We start from the raw sequence: 17601 nt of genomic DNA, 5'->3' as shown, positions 1-17601 counted from the left end.
GCTGTAGTATACTGTAACGTTTGTAATAGACTAGTGCCGTGTTGTTTTGGACGAATTTCATTTGCTATTTGGATTGTTTGAGATAATGATTGTGTATGTGATTTGAATACCCGTCAAATGGAAACCTGATAAGGGGGTCCAAGTTATAATGGTTGTTTGATAGATTTTGAAATTTTTGATGTGTGGGATCAATTTTCTGATAAGAATGACAAGTGGGACCAATCTGATTGGTGGGACTAGTGGCAAAAAAAAGGACAAAAATAAAAAATTAGTAGAAGGCTGCATCTTAGAAAAAAGCCGAATTAATGGCCCAAGCCCATGTAGCTAGTGAAAATTAACAAGAAAAAAATGCATTAAAAAGGCCGAATTGTTGGGCTAGGCCCATGTGGAAAACTGAATTGGACCGGGCTGAATCTTGTGCCACATCAGCTTGCCACGCTGGACGCCTACATGGCCTGGGGAGGTTGCTAGTGACCAAAACGCCAGAGTAGACGTATTTTGGTCATAAACGTCTTCGACCATTCCAGAAGAAAGGTCGCTATAGTCAGTTTATGACGGCCAGCTTTTGACCTTCTGTTTTTGGTCACAAAAAGGTCGCAAATGGAAATTTGTGACCTTTTAGTGACCAATAGTGGTGGTCACAAGTTGACATATTTCTTGTAGTGGGAAAAAACTTCCGCTTGGGAAAAGACCGCACCTACCAGGTCCATTAGCCATGGGCGGCTAAGGCAAGATGCAGACGACGCCCGAAGCAAAGCGGCATGGCTGTGAAGAACACACCCGCATGACAGATGCCCCCAAATGGACCACCTCGCTGCCAAAGCAGTCGATGCGACATAAGAGCACCCGCATGGCGACACTCGCTGAAATGTTGTCATCCTGCCCATCGTCCAGAACTGCCGTTCTAGAGACCAATAGAAACTACCCTCATCCACCACCCACATGACGGTGGACCGCAAGCACGCAGCCGGCCGCCCTACTACCGCACTTGCGCAAATCCACCACCCACTGCACCCAAATCTTGCCCTTTGCACCCACACGGAGACGAACCCTAGATCTGGGAATCGGGCACCCTGAAGAAGCAGCCACGAGGGCCACCCACGAGAGAGGGGAGAATCGATTATAACCCCCCTAGTTCATCTTCTTGCTCATACGCCCCTTTCTTTGTCTGCCTTGCTTTTGAACCCCTTTGTTTGATTTGCCTCTTGATCATAAGCCCCTTTTGCAAGTTTAAGCATTAATTCATCACCTAATTCCGAATCAGTTGTTATACAGATAACCAAAAGACTGAAATATTCTCCCTTGTCTTTTCTTCACGGGACTAGGCATGCATATCCTCTGGTCTGTTTCCACAAGGGGAGGGGATTCGAGTCGGGGCGCGCGGAGAGAGAGCTGGATTCGGTTGGAGACGGGCAATGGCGGTGGATGCAGCATGGAGGGAGAAGCCGCCATGGCGCTGGAGGCTTCAAGGGGGATCCGGCCTTCCGCCCCGCATGCGCGGAGGTTGTTGAGCTTCACAGGAATGGCGGCGGAGGAGCTTGGGCTGGGGCTGCCGGCGGGAGGAGCTTGGGCTGGGGTTGCCGGTAGAAGAAGCACCAACACGACGTTTAGGTCCCTCGTGGGAGGCGCGGCCGAGGTGTGGGGATGACTGCACGGAGTTTGTCAAGCTCATGGGAATGGCAGCAGTGGATGCAGAGGGGTGAGAATCGTTGTTAGTTGCATAATGGTCTAGCTAAACATGAAAAGGGTGCTATGGTCAAGAAATTTGAGCAACAAGGGGCTCATAAGCAAGGCAGACAAAGAAAGGAGTGTATGAGCAAAGGCAGATGAACTAGGGGGGTTATAATCGATTCTCCCACAAGGGAGGGGCCATTGCCCAAGGATGCCACCAGATCGGACCTGGAGCCCGCAGGATCTGGTGGATCTAGCCCCTAGCGGTGGCCGGGAACCACCTCCACGACCGCCAACCACCCGCAAGGAGCCGCGCCACCAGGACCCGATGGGAGCAGCCCAGCTCACCTCCACAGTCGTCGAGGGATGCGCCTCCACGCTGGGGAGGGTTCCTCGGTCGGCGGCAACGTTCGCCCTGTGAGTCCCAGGAGCGACCAGAGAGGCTTTCCTAGGATACAAGACGGTCTTTTATCTCTGCCTCTTAAGATCTTACTTATCCATATGTACATGACTAATCTTTGTGTGGTTGCTTGGTCATGTAGGGTATGATGATCCACCAATATGCCAATTATTTGGTGCAACGGGTGATTGAAGCGGTGAATGAGTGGCAGTTCAACGTGTTCATAGACATGGTGAGGCCCACCTGGGGTCTTCTAGTCAAGTATACCCACCGGAAAACATGTCATCATGCGGGTCGAGAGGCTCGTCAACCCTAGGGCAGGGTTCTAAGGGCATCTTCAGCCGCACCCCCAGGAAGGCCTCCCCAGACGTTTTTTTCGCGCCGGGGCCGAAAAAACGGCCCAGTCGCGCCCCCAGGAGCCCGATTTTCGCCGGCTTGGTCCGAAAATAGCGCCGGCGGACCCAACCCGAACCCGGCGCGTTGGGGGGCGCCCGGGGGCGCAGGGCGAACTATTTTGGCGTGAAAAAGCCGCGGGCCTGCCGCGTCAGCGACACGGCTCTCTTCTCGGCCCTTCGTCGTCCTCATCGCCTCGTTTCCCGTGGCGAATCAATGCCAAAGCTGCCGCGCGCTACCGCCCGGTCAGGCTGCACCATTGATGCCTCACGGGTGGCGCAGTGAAGACCGGACAACGCGCGTCCCTCGCCCTCCCTCGCCCGCCACGCGTACACACGGTGGCACGCGCGCCTCGGCCTATATATGACGCGCCCCGGCGCACTCGGCGACTCACACTCTCCCGCCGTCATCGTTCCTCCCTCTCCTCTCCTCTCTTTTGCCGTCTCCAGTTCACACCCATGGCCGAGCGCTTCCCAGGCGACGGCGCGGCGGCAAACGGCTTCAGCCGCCGCCATCTTCATGAAGACGAGGCTCGCCTCCTTTACGAGGCCGAGTACCCGGTCCCGCCGGACATGCGGGTGCCCGGGGCGTGGAGGATCAGCGCGGGCGGCGTGCCGGTGCCCCCGGTACCCACCAGCGCGGGGCGGCGTGCTAAGATCGCACGCATCCGCTCGAACCTGCCGCGTGCGGCGAGGGAGGGGCCACGGTACGTCCCCGACAGCCCGCTCTGGGACCCTTACTTCCGCCGCCGTCACGCCCAGCAGCTCGAGGCCACCAACGGCGTCGTGCCCTCCGGCAGGCTCAACGCCGCCGGCCGGCGTCGGTGGTGGGGTGTGCCCGGGCACACGTTGGAGGTCGTCCTCGAGTACATCGAGGGCGGCAACACGCCGCGCCTCGAGTACCCCACTCCCCCTTCCTTCTCACGTCGTCGGGAAGCTCCTGGACCCCGAGGCGCATGGAGACCGGGGGGTCCTCCTCCTCGTCCGGCGGCTCGCCCTGCCTCCGCCCCGTCAAGCCGGAGCCCCAGGACACGCCGGTCAGCGCGTGCACCCGCAGCTCCGGCGTCCGCATCGGCGCCAACGCCTCTCCACCCACCGGCGGATGCTTCGTCCTCGTCGAGCCCAAGCTGGAGCCCGGCCTCCCCGCGGAGTACGAGGAGTTAGCCCGGCGCGGCTTCTCCGACGAGGACGCCATGCAGTGGGCGCGGGACGACTACCTCCGCGACGAGATGGTCCGGCAGCGCCGGGCCCTGGAGGAGATCGCCGCCCGCAAGCATGGGCGCGAGGACGAGCACGACGTCGTGGTCCTCGACAGCGATGACAACAACGACGACGACGCCCCCGGACCGTCCAACTCGCCGCGCCAACCGGGGGAGGGATGCAGCAGGGACGGCGGAGGCGTAGGCGGCGGCGACGACGACGACGACGACGATGACGACGACGGTGGTGACTACACGCGGTTCTACAGCCTCCTCGGCATGTAGAACCGCGTGGGCGGGCGGCAAGGCGGGCGGCGAGGGAGACGGCGGGGGTAGCCCACGGTATTTTTTTTCTTTTTTTGTAAAATATATTTAAGTTTGAACGAACTCGCCGATGTTTGCGTTAAATTTGAGTCGTTTTTGCGCCGTGTTTGACTTTTTTGACTAACCGTGGGCGCCGCGACTGGGGGGCATCACGCCCCAAGTGCGCGGTTTAGCGCCGGTGCGCCCCCAGGGGGCGATTTTTTGCCCCTCCTAGGGGGCCAACGGCTGGAGATGCCCTAATGCTCCATTGCACCAACACCACCATATTCGTCTAGCTTGTATTAATGTTTTTAGCATAGTTCTCTTTGTGTGCGTCTCTTCTTCCTTCCTGGAGACGTATTGATATGCAATAATTGAACTATGGTGAGATCAATTGCTTTTGTTTTCCACATTAGGTGAATTTGCATAGTTCTATAAGAGAACTAAATAACAAACCTCCTCTTGTCTAAAGACTTGTCAGGCACTTAAGTTGTGTGTTCGTCATACCATTTCGTTAGAGCTGGTTGGCTTCAACATGCATTCATGTTCTACCCAATTATTCATTCAGGTTTTGGATTCAGTAATATATAAAGTGTTTGATAGTGACGAAGCAATTAGGTTGTGGTGGGCAAAATGAGAATTGACGCATCGGTTGAGGCATGAGATGCCGCCAAAGGCATAGCAATAGGCCCTAGGGCAGATGGCCTTGAACAAGTGTAAGAACATGGTGCACATGTGGATGCTGCGACTGTACTCCACGGTGCAACAACACTTCTGACCTTAGATTGCCCAACAAATGCGCCGGCAACATGACATCATGCGTTCTGGGTCTCTCACTTCCAACGTCAATGGGTAGTTGACGTGGTAGTTGACGTTAATAAGTTGTTGCTTACATGACTTGGGAGACTACTTTTCAGGCGGTTGCTTACATCATGGTCCCCTTCTATTTCTACTAATCTCGACTCTACTCTCGCGGGAAAAAAGATGGATAACCCCATATAAGAGTATATATACCTTTTGTGTCGCAGGCATGGTTCATTCCCTATTAAGAACTTTGGCATTCAAAAAGATAATTTAGAGAAGCACCTGAGTAGCGATCCAAAAACTTATCCTATCATGGGTGTTTGTTCTTAATTAATTAAGTGTCGAGCAGCCTCCCAATCTTTGTGATCACCTTTTTTAGATCCCAAATGGAAGAGGTTAGATTTTTGTTGTTCTTACTTATTATGGCAGTCAAATCAGCATACAAAATACCATTTAGCACGTCAGAGATTTTGGTTACTCCGAAAGACCAAGGTGGCCTTAGAGCATCTCCAGTCGTTCGGCCCTCCAGGGCACAGAAAAACCATGGCCTGGGGGCGAGCCGGCGCTAGTTCGGCCCCTGGGGCCGGCCTAGCTCCCAGTCACGCCCCCAGCCCACCCCCCAAGCCACGGCAAAATTCAAACATAGTCGTTCCCGCGCCCAAAATACACGCCATAATTCGGCGATCAAGCGGCGATCAGTGGCCGGATGAGTTAAATGTTCGGCGTACAAAAAAGCGGGCAGTATCGGCACCGCGACGGAATCGCGCATCAGGCGGCGAGGTCGGCTTCCGGCGTCGCCGGAGTCGGCGTGCGTGGGCTTGACGGGGCATCATGCTCTGTGCTTGGCGGCGTGGCATCTATGCTACGGGCAGTCTCGGCATCATCACCAGTCGGGCTTGGCGGCGGCGGCGGCGTGTGCGCTGGTGTTGTGGGCATGGGCGGCGTCGTCGAGGGAAGCTGGTCCAGGATGAGGCCGACATGCGCCCTGTACCATGCCTTGACCGCCTCGTCGTTTCTCTGGAGCATGTCTGTCCTATCGAGCAGGAAAACCAGGTTGGTGTTCCTCTTCTTCGCGGCAACATTGGTCCGGAGTAGGTCGATCTTGACGGCGCTGGTCAACATCAACGCCGACCAACGCGCCTCGGTCTTCTCTTCACGAAGGGCGGCCCGGACCTGTGCGTCGGCGAGGCAGTGCTGGATGGACTCCTGCATGCGAGTTGTGGCCGCGTCAGCGTGTTTCCCCTTCTTGGCACCTTTGTGAACGGCGAAAAGAGGCGGGTGAACGGCGTGGCATACCTGATCCTCCATGCTGGCGCCGCTCTCCGGGCGACCGGCGACCTCCTTGACGATCCCGTGCCATTTGTTGCACGCCCCCTGGATACTCCCCCAATGGTTCGCCATCGCCTTCGCCCCGCGCTGCATGTAGACGTCTTTGAAGTAGGGGTCGACGAGCTTGCGCTCGTCGAACTCGGCCTTGATGCGCGCCCAGTACGTCTCGAGGCTCTGGTTCGCGCCGGTGGTCGGGTCGAGACAGACGACTTTCCATGCATCGGCGAGGCATTCCTCCTCTTTGGACGCCCACTTGAGGCGCGGCTCTGGCCTGGCCGGCGCCTTCTTCTTCTTGCAGCCCCTCGCCGGCTCCTCCTCGTCCTCCTCGTCCTCCTTGTCCTGCTCCTCCTGTTCCTCATCGCCGTAGACATAGCCGAGCTCGCCTTCCATGCGACCGCTGAGATCCACTGCCTCGTCCGTGGTGAACCCGGGGGACGCGGTGGCCGCGGCCGAACCTTCCGCGATGATCTCGTCCATGTCGGCGTCGGTCTCGTCGGCGCCGCCGCGGTGAGAGAAGGGCAGCGCGCAATGGCGAAGAGGGGCGTCGGGGAGGACGCGTACACGGGCGACGAGTAGTTGTATGGAGGGTACTGCACGCCGGCAAAGGCGGGCGAGGGCGTGCGCTGGGCCGGGTGGCCATGGGGGAACACGACGTTGGGGTTGAACCCATCGTGTGCGTCCCCGTCGGCGTAGCCAAGCGACCCCCAGGGCGCGTACTACACGTGGTTGACGGGGGGATTCATCATACCCGCGCGAGCCGCCTCGGCCTCGTCCTGGTCAGCGGCAGCGGCAGCGGCGCCCGCAGTCGCGCGCGCTGCGTTTTCATGGGCCTTCTTGGCAAGGGCCCTGTTCCGCTGGTAGGCGGTGATGGCCTCCCGTCGCTGTCCTTCCACCCTCCAGTCGGCGTTCGACATGCCCGACGGCTTTGACGGCGGCACCCTCGGCTTCCTCTGCTTCGGCGCGGCGACGGAGGCGGTAGCTGTGGCCGCGGCGTGGGGGACGGCGTACTTCTTCGGCGGCATGACGGGCGACTGGGAGGCGAGCGGGAGGGAGAATGGCGGGAGGAAAGGGGCAAATGGGAGGGAAGTGGGGGAAAAGCGGGAAGAAACGGTGGAAAGAGGCGCTCGACTCGCCGACAGGGCGGACCCACACGCCCCTTTTCACTTGTGCCGGCGCTCCAGGCGCCCGCGCCGGGTTCTGCCTGGGTCCGCCGACACCAATTTCGGCCCGAGCCGGGGAAAAGCGGGCTTCTGGGGGGCTGCTGGGCCGTTTTTTCGGCGCTGGTGCGGAAAAAATGCCTGGGGAGGGCCTGTTGGGGGCGCGGCTGGAGATGCTCTTGGTGTTCAAGATTTGGAAGTAAAAAAAGTACGCACTAGTGACCAAATTGGTCAGTATTTTAGTAGACCGGAATGAGATTGTCCTACAAGGTTACAGAGGCAGAACTAACTTCGAGAGCAGGACTTGTTTAAGTAGGATGAGCTTCATACCACTGATTCTTTTTCTATGCACTTAGCATATTCGGCATTATTGGGTACAGTAGTTGGATTTACATCTTAATGATTTTGATATAAATTACCTCTACATGACACGGTATTCCTTCAGTTTCTATGTCGAAAAGTCATCTTTACTAAGGACAATTTGATTAAACGCAAATGGCAAGGGCACACAATGTAGCTTCTCTTGTGAGCATGAAATCCAACATTTTTTTATTGTACTTTCGCATTTAATTGGAGGGTTAATTGGATAAATGACACTTGAATTTGTTTGACACGGGAAAAATCTTATAAGCACTCCATGAGAAGGGAAGAGAAGGAGTATGGATTTCCCTCATGCGCCGGGGAAAAGAAAAGTGTGCGGGCGTGCCAATTTGTTTGACACGAGAAAAATCTTATACGCACTCCGTGATTAGGGAAGAGAAGGAGTATGGATTTCTCTCATCCGCCGGGAAAAAGAAAAGTGTGCGGGCGTGCCAGTGTACATAGTACACAAAAAATGGTATGTGAAGCAAGTATTTCATTAATCTCATCGGATAAACAAAATTACAAGATCCCATAAAAAAGCAATGCACCCCGTGGCCTACTAGCGCGGCCTGCCTGACTATGGCGATGTGCGGTCTCCTGGTTCCCGGGGCCTCGAAAAGCTCCCGATTAATTACTCCCGCGGGTTGCTCCGCGAGATACCTACGATTAAGCCGTGTGGTCGTCTTCGTCATCTTCGCTTCGAGTTCTCCATGCATGATGATGCTGGTGTGTGTGTGGAGTGGGCGGCGGCAAAGCCCGTGTCCTCGTCGGTAAACGTGCCGCTCAAAACATGGCTTTGTGCTGGCCACGTTCGCCCTCGCCGGCGCGCCTCGGCGGTCTTGACAATGTTGATTTAGTCGGTGTTGAAGTTGCATGGGTCCTGCTCTGCTCGGACTTCTCGATGATGTAGCGGCTTCGTCGGGTATGCAAGGGGTTCGCCTCGCGGGAGTATTCTTATGGAGACCGGCGTCGGTGTAAAACCAACAATCGTTCGTATCGGCAGTGCCGGTGTGGTTGGCGCCTCATCTCGGCTGGACGCCGTGTTTAACGGCGGTCGTCCAAGACAAGGGCACCGCCTCACGGGGCCATCGGGAGTTAGTGTTGGTGAAGTCACGTCGCCTCCTCGCCATCACGCCTCGTCTTCATGGGCTCCGGGTCGTGGAGACCGTCATCTGGCACCATCTTCTCCTCCAGGTCACGGACAGCACCGCATCGCGGCTCCATGTTGCAGACAATATCGAGAGTGTGTGTTATATTATTGGCTCCGTGTCGCGGGCTCCATCTTGACGAGGTACACATTGGTGGTGATGTCCCGCGAGCTCCATGCCTCCGTCGTCCTTCGCGGCACGCGGTGGCATCCTCGGGAGCTCCATGCCTCCGGTCCAGCTTGATGATGTTGACGTTGGTGGTGTCCTCCTTGCGAGCTCCACGCCACGATTCTCTGCGGTACTGGGTGTTGGTGATGGGCGTCCTCTTGGCGAGCTCCGCGCCGCCATCCAAGGCGGCACGGTGGCGGCATCATTGCGAGCCTCCACGCCTTTGTCCTCCATGGCGCCGACTTGATAAAGAAGAGGATGGGCGTCGTCCTAGCGAGCTCCGTCTCGCCATCCTCAGCAGCACGCGACACCATCCCTGCGAGCTCCGTGCCTTCGGGCTCCAGCTTGACGAAGTAGATGTCGGCGGCATCCTCAATGGACGCCACGCCTCCGTCCTCTAGCTCCAACATGACGAAGTGGATGGCCGGCGTCCTTCTTGTGAGCTCCCCGTCATGATCCTTGCGGCACCAGGTTGATGATGTTGACATTGGCGTCATCTTGGCGAACTCCATGGCGCCATCCACCGCGGTACGGCGGCGGCATCCTCCCGAGCCTCCATGCCTTCATCCTCCATGGTGCCGGCTTGATGAAGTTGACACCGGCGTCATCTTGGCGAACTCCGCGCCGCGATCCACTGCGGCACGGCGACGGCATCCTCCGCGCACATGGCGGAATCCTTGCGAGCTCTGCGCCTCCGGGACTGGGTTGATGATGTTGGCTATGGGCCTGACGGTGTTGATGTAGTCTCCTTTTCCTGCATCGTCCGCCGTCTTCATTGGCTCTGGTACGAGAAAGAGTGTCGCTTCGTCCGCGGCCACCACCGCCGGGCGTGTCGTCCGTCGCCTCGACAACACCTGGTACGAGAAGAGCGCCTCTTCGTCCGCGGCCACCTCCGTTGGGCGTGTCGTTCGCCTCCTCAAAGCTGAGAAGAGTGCTCCATCGTCCTCGGCCACCTCTGCTAGGCGCGTCGTGCGAATGTCATTCTACAAAATAGATGATAACCATAGAAAAAGTAAGATTATTGCACTGCCGGAAGTTCTCCCGCGGGCACGTTCATCTGCTTGTCGATGCTCTGCTTCCATGTGAGGATGCCGTCACTGCATCCCCTTGGAGTACGTGTCGTCGCATGTGCGCGCCCTCCGATCTCCTTGACATTGTGGCCAGGGGCGCATCTCCTCGTCTTCTCTGCGCGTGCGGGAGCCTGCGGATGTGTGCTTGTTGCTGGCTCTCGTGGATGTGTTCTCGCCTCGCCGCAAGACGGTAGTGATGCATACGTACATCATGAACTCAACATGTCCTTTGGCCATCCTGCAATAACACATAGAGAAACAACAAGATTATTGCACCGCCGGAAGTCCTCCCGCGGGCACTTTCATCTGCTCATCGCTGCTTTGCTTCCGTGTGAGGATGTCGTCGCCGCATGCCTGCATCCCCTTGGCGCACGAGCCGCTGCATGGGCGCGCTCTCCGATCTTCTCGACGCTGCCACCAGGGGTGCGTCTCCTCGTCTTCTCTGTGTGCAGGAGCCTACGGGAGGTGATTTTGCCTCGCTGGCTGCCTCTGTCTCCCTCTTTTGCTCTCTTTGTGCGGCACCTTCTTGCCTGGATGGCTCCGTCCTCCTGCTGCTTGATGAATGCGTCATCTCTTTGGTGCGTGAGTTGCGCTAGCTCCTCCGTTCCATCCTTCTAATGCGTGCGTTCTTTGAAACCTGATAAAACAAAGAAACAAAACATAGTTGATGCCTGCAGCGAGAAACACCTCCTGCATGCATCGCGGTCATCTCGGTCGCTGCTTTAGCTGCGACGCCTCCTGCCTATCTTCGTCGACGACGCTGCCGCTAGGGGCGCGTCTTCTCCACCTCGACGCTGCCGCCGGGGCACGTCACCAGGTTCTGGTCCTGGCCTACGACGTGCGTGGCTAGCTTCGTCTTGTGCGTGCGTATGTGAGGTCTTGACTGCCTGCTTGGTGCGTGGCGCCGCCCCATTGCACCTGATACATCAGAGAAAACATATGCGTACCATAAACCCACCATGCGTAATGACGATGCATATATGTATATGGATGTCCTGAAGATCTCCATCGTCGTCGTCGCCGGTGTATCCACCGAGCTTAACATGCATCCTCGTCGTCCATGGGCGTGTGTGCGAGGGCGCCATCGCGCTCCTCTGGTTTCCTCCGCTAGGCGCGTCGTCTTCTCCGCCGCCACGGGCACGTCTCCTCCTGGGTCTACCTCCTTGTTCTTGCCGCAGCGGCTGGTGGGTTTTTCTGGTGCTCCCGTTGCCTCCTCGGCTTTGCTTTATATAGCCATCCGGGAGTGTTGGATTGGTGCCAACGCCGAACACGGCCGCAGTTTTCCCTTCTTGATTCCCAAGTCTGTACATGGTAAACCCTAACAAAACTAACTCAATTACATGGTAAATCTCATCCAACCCATCACTGTCTAGCAAGCCAACGATGGAATTACTCACGCACGACGGTGAGCATCATGAAATTGGTGATGGAGGATGGTTGATGATGACGACGGCGACGGATTCCCCTCTCCGGAGCCCCGAACGGACACCAGATCAGCCCTCCCGAGAGAGTTTAGGGCTTGGCAGCGGCTCCGTATCATAAAACGCGATGAATCCTTCTCTTCTATTTTTTCTCCCTGAACCTGAATATATGGAGTTGGAGTTGAGGTCGGTGGAGCACCAGGGGGCCCATGAGGCAGGGGGCATGCCCTGAAGGGGGGGGGCGCCCTCCACCCTCGTGGACAGGGTGTGGGGCCCCTGGTCTTGATTCTTTCGCTGGTATTTTTTATTAATTCCAAAAATAACTTCCGTAGAGTTTCAGGTCATTCTGAGAACTTTTATTTCTGCACAAAAATAACACCATGGCAGTTCTGCTGAAAATAGCGTCAGTCCGGGTTAGTTCCATTCAAATCATGCAAGTTAGAGTCCAAAACAAGGGCAAAAGTGTTTCAAAAAGTAGATACAACGAAGACGTATCATGTTTCAATTGTCTACCGACATCAGCATTGAAGTTTTCTTGTTTAACAATAAAATTATCAAACTCATCCAAGCATTGACTAGCAGACTTATACGAGGGATATCACCTTCATCAAGTCTATAGAGAGAATTTACCTTTACTACCTATGTTGGGTTATCAAGACCATGTATTTCTTCAATAGGTGGTAAATTCTTAACATCTTCAGCTTTAATCCCTTTTTCTTTCATAGATTTCTTTGCCTCTTGCATATCTTCAGGACTAAGAAATAGAATACCCCTTTTTCTTCGGAGTTGGTTGAGGAGTTGGTTCAGGAAGTGTCCAATCATTATCATTGCTCAATATATTATTCAATAGCAATTCAGCTTGCTCAACAGTTCTTTCCCTGAAAACACAACTAGCACAACTATCCAGGTGGTCTCTGGAAGCATTGGTTAGTCCATTATAAAAGATATCAAGTATTTCATTTTTCTTGAGAGGATGATCAGGCAAAGCATTAAGTAATTGGAGAAGCATCCCCCAAGCTTGTGGGAGACTCTCTTCTTCAATTTGCACAAAATTATATATTTCCCTTAAGGAAGCTTGTTTCTTATGAGCGGGGAAATATTTAGCAGAGAATTAATAAATCATATCTCGGGGAATACGCACACAACTAGGATCAAGAGAATTAAACCATATCTTAGCATCACCCTTTAGTGAGAAAGGAAACAATTTAAGGATGTAGTAATAACGAATCTTTTCCTCATGACTAAATAGGGTGGATATATCATTCAATTTAGTAAGATGTGCCACAACAGTTTCAGATTCATAGCCATAAAAAGGATTAGATTTAACCAAAGTAATTAACTCAGGATCGACAGAGAAATCATAATCCTTATCAGTAACGCAGATAGGTGAAGTAGCAAAAGCAGGGTCATATTTCATTCTAGCATTCAGAGACTTTTCTTTCAACTTAGCTAACAGTTTCTTAAGATCATATCTATCATTGCAAGCAAGAAAGTCTCTAGCAGTTTCTTCATCCATAACATAACCCTCAGGTACATCAGGCAATTCATATCTAGGGGGGGAATCTTCATCATCACTTTCATTAATATCATCAGTTTCTCTCTAACCCTAACAAGTTGTTCATGAAGAAATTCACCTAATGGCACAATATTATCAAGCATAGAAGTAGTTTCATCATAAGAATCATACATAGCAGAAGTGGCATCATCAATAACATGCGACATATCAGAATCAATAGCAGGTGCAGGTGTCGCAAGTTTACTTAAAACAGAAGATGAATCAAGTGCAGAGCTAGATGGCATTTCCTTACCTCCCCTCGTAGTTGAGGGAAAAATCTTCTTTCATCTTTCAAGTTCCTCATAGTGATCAATAGATATGAATCCCAAGTGACTCAAAGAATAGAGGTATGCTCCTCAGCAATGGCGCTAGAAAATAGTCTTGATAACCCACAAGTGTAGGGGATCGCAAAAGTTTTCAAGGGTAGAGTATTCAACCCAAATTTATTGATTCGACATAAGGGGAGCCAAAGAATATACTCAAGTATTAGCAGTTGAGTTGACAATTCAACCACACCTGAAAGACTTAATATCTGCAGCAAAATATTTAGTAGCAAAGTAATATGGAAGTAACGGTAACAGTGGCAAAAGTAACAGTAGCAGTTTTGTAGTAATCGTAACAGTGGCAACGGAAAAATAACTAAGCAAAGATCGATATGTGAAAAGCTCGTAGGCAATGGATCAGTGATGGATAATTGTGTCGGATGCGATTCCTCATGCAACAGTTATAACATAGGGTGACACAGAACTAGCTCCAGTTCATCAATGTAATGTAGGCATGTATTCCGAATATAGTCATACGTGCTTATGGAAAAGAACTTGCATGAAATCTCTTGTCCTACCCTCCCGTGGCAGTTGGGTCCTAATGGAAACTAAGGGATATTAATGCCTCCTTTTAATAGAGTACCAGATCAAAGCATTAGCACTTAGTGAATACATGAACTCCTCAAACTAGGGTCATCACCGTGGTCCCGATTATTGTCACTTCGGGGTTGCCGGATCATAACACATAATAGGTGACTATTGACTTGCAAGATAGGATCAAGAACTCATATATATTCATGAAAACATAATAGGTTCAGATCTGAAATCATGGCACTCGGGCCCTAGTGACAAGCATCAAGCATGGAAAAGTCATAGCAACATCAATCTTAGAACATAATGGATACTAGGGATCAAAACTAACAAAACTACCTCGATTACATGGTAAATCTCATCCAACCCATCACCATCCAGCAAGCCTATGATGGGATTACTCATGCACTGCGGTGAGTATCATGAAATTGGTGATGGAGGATGGTTGATGATGACGATGGCGACGGATTCCCCTCTCCGGAGCCTCGAACGGACTCCAGATCAGCCCTCCCGAGGAAGATTAGGGCTTGGCGGCGGCTCCGTATCGTAAAACGTGATGAATCCCTCTCTCTGATTTTTTTCCTCCCCGAAAGTGAATATATGGAGTTGGGGTTGAGGTCGGTGGAGTCCCAAGGGGCCCACAAGGCAGGGAGCGCGCCCTGCACCCTCATCGATAGGGTGTGGGCCCCTAATGTTGATTCTTTCGCCAATATTTTTTATTAATGCCAAAACATGTCTCCGTGGATTTTCAGGTCATTCTGAGAACTTTTATTTCTGCACAAAAATAACACCATGGCAGTTCTGCTGAAAACAGCGTCTGTTCGGGTTAGTTCCATTCAAATCATGCAAGTTAGAGTCCAAAACAACGGCAAAAGTGTTTGGAAAAGTAGATACGTTGGAGACGTATCATGCATCATCCCGCAACTAACTCATTAGTCACATTGCTTGCAAGGCTTCTTATGATGTGCATTACCGAGAGGACCCAGAGATACCTCTCCGATACTCGGAGTGACGAACCCTAATCTCGATCTATGCCAATCCAACAAACACCTTTGGAGATACCTGTAGAGCATCTTTATAATCACCCAGTTATATTGTGACGTTTGATAGCACACAAGGCATTCCTCTGGTATCCGGGAGTTGCATAATCTCATAGTCGAAGGAATATGTATTTGACATGAAGAAAGCAATAGCAATAAAACTGGACGATCAATATGATAAGCTAACAGATGGGTCTTGTCCATCACATCATTCTTCTAATGATGTGATCCCATTCATCAAATGACAGCATATGTCTATGGCTAGAAAACTTAACCATCTTTAATTAACGAGCTAGTCTAGTAGGGCTTACTAGGGACACCGACTTTTGTCTATGTATCCACACATGTATCAAGTTTCCGGTTAATACAATTCTAGCATGAATAACAAAAATTTATTATGATATAAGGAAATATAAAATAACAACTTTATTATTCCTCTAGGGCATATTTCCATCAAATTAATACATCATGCATATAAAGAAGGAATAAAAAGCTGATTGAAGTGTCATTATGATTGCATGCATGCAAAGTATTAAATAGGTTGCTATTTTGAGAAAATATCATTAACTTTTGTCTCGATTACTGTTGATGGCCTTGTATAGATGTAAAGTGTATTTTCCATAGTGGCCTTTTATAAGTAAATGGAGGGAGTATACATTTCTGATTCACAAATCGGACATAGGATTCGTTAATCGGCTCAATGGTATTCGTGATTACGTTTTGTGAATCAAAGATGACATATTATTTTTTTGAGTGGGAAAGATGGAAGTATATTTGTAAGAATAAAAGATCAAGAGAAAACGTCTGATCAAGCAGTTGGGCCGCCCCAGCTAGTGTCACTCCCCTCCCATGATAAGAACCATGGGATGCTGGAATAGTGATTTGAACTGTTGAAGTCCCTCCCCATTTCTGTCCAACCTCCCCGATAAGGGCATGTACATCAGTTTAGATAGCCGTTGTCTATAGATTACCTCCACGTCACTTTATAGACGGTACAGAAGACGCCCGGTAAAATACGATGTCTATTAGACGATCTGGCGCATCCACCCATGATCTGGAGTTTTGGTTGTGATGAGGTTAGTTTCGCACATAAAGAAAAGAGAAAATAAGTTTTTCTAGGAGCGTAACAGGCGACCTATCCATACAACGGTAAAAAAGGTGTTGGTAACCAGCCGATTTTATGGGAACCTACCGTCTTTATTTCTACAGACGGGCACCTTCTCCTTCCTCCGTCTCTCTCTTCCACGTGGTTGAAAATCCTAGTTGGCACATTTTACAGACTGCTGACTATATACTGTTGTACATGCCCTAAGCTGATGAGAGCGAAACCACCTACCGCCACTCCTCACTTCCTTCCTCCAGCCAAGCCCCACGACCTTCTTCTACCGAACTGCTTCTGGTTGCCCCATGTCTTCTCAGCGTCGTGTGCATGCTGGTCCATACCGGTTGTTGCTCTTTCCCATCTCCCAGCGACACATCCATGCCTCTCCTTGACGGTGCTATTAGTTGACCGATACTCCATCTTGCCTGCAATTAATGGTGACGGAGATAGCACGGTCTAGCAGCAACGATGAGGTCATGAAGGACACCCATGTTCCTATGGGTTCGCCCTTGGGTCACAAATCGGGAACGAATTGAGTGATCAATCTAGATCGGAGTTCGTCAATGGTTTGAGCGAATCAGGTAACTATCATAATATGGCTCATTGATTTCTTTCTCATTTTGAATTTGTATGCTCCATATTTGTGTCGTACACACATCGGATAGCGATCGTAGTACACACAACATATTCGACACAACACCGGAGGGAGGTGAAGTGTCCTAGTGAGTCCCACACAGTGTCTCTCCTCTCTCATTTTTTTTCCTTTTTCTGGTGGGGGCCGTCATGCGACATTTTTTTCTCAACTTTTTTACTATGAAAAGCTCCAACATTATGAAATCTTGATTTTAAAATATCCAAATTTGAAAGTTCAAAATCTGGAAGTTTAACTTTTCTAAAGTTGAAAAATTCTGAATGTTTGAATCATCGCCGGAAGTTCAATTTTTTCATCATTTTGCTCTCCTGAACTTCCTGAAATTGAAAATTCCAAAAAAATCTCAAATAAAATATAGTGCTATTGCATAACGCTTGTTCAAAAGATCCCCAAGTGTAGAGCTGATCATGCAACGCCCTTGCAAGGGTTTTTTGGAATTTATTCTTTACAAATATAAATCTATTTTTCATGGTAGGATCAAACAAAGGGAGTGACTACCTATCATGCGCTAAAATATTTTTCTACCGTTCAGTGAAATACGCTAAGACCATTGGGTTGAAATCCAACAACCGTTCCTTCTTCGTCCTCTGTTCATCTTCCCGGAATAGGCATTCATGCCGCTTTATAAATAAAACAACCATCAAATCCAAACAAGAAATTCAAGTCTAGAAAAATAAATAAGAGGCCGTTGGCACAATTATACCCAAATGCGAAAAGTGAAGTTCATCTTCTTCCTGCTCCCACCAGCGCCACCCTTGCCTTGCTTTTGGTGAGTTCATGTCTCAGCACGTCGGCAACTCTCTAATCTGAATGGGTGGGTGTGACCACGAAATGCCCCCCCCCCCCCCATGTATTTCGTCAAGCCCCGGACTCGTCTCAGCTTGCGACACCACGCCCAACTGTGTCATTGCTGGCTCCGTCTCGCTCCCTTCTCGGTCTCGCCTGCGGCTCCATGTCTTACCGTCGCCCTGCC

This window comes from Triticum aestivum, chromosome 2B (genome assembly GCF_018294505.1).
Source record: "Triticum aestivum cultivar Chinese Spring chromosome 2B, IWGSC CS RefSeq v2.1, whole genome shotgun sequence".
NCBI classification, from domain to species: domain Eukaryota; kingdom Viridiplantae; phylum Streptophyta; class Magnoliopsida; order Poales; family Poaceae; genus Triticum; species Triticum aestivum.
This window is presented reverse-complemented; position numbering follows the sequence as displayed.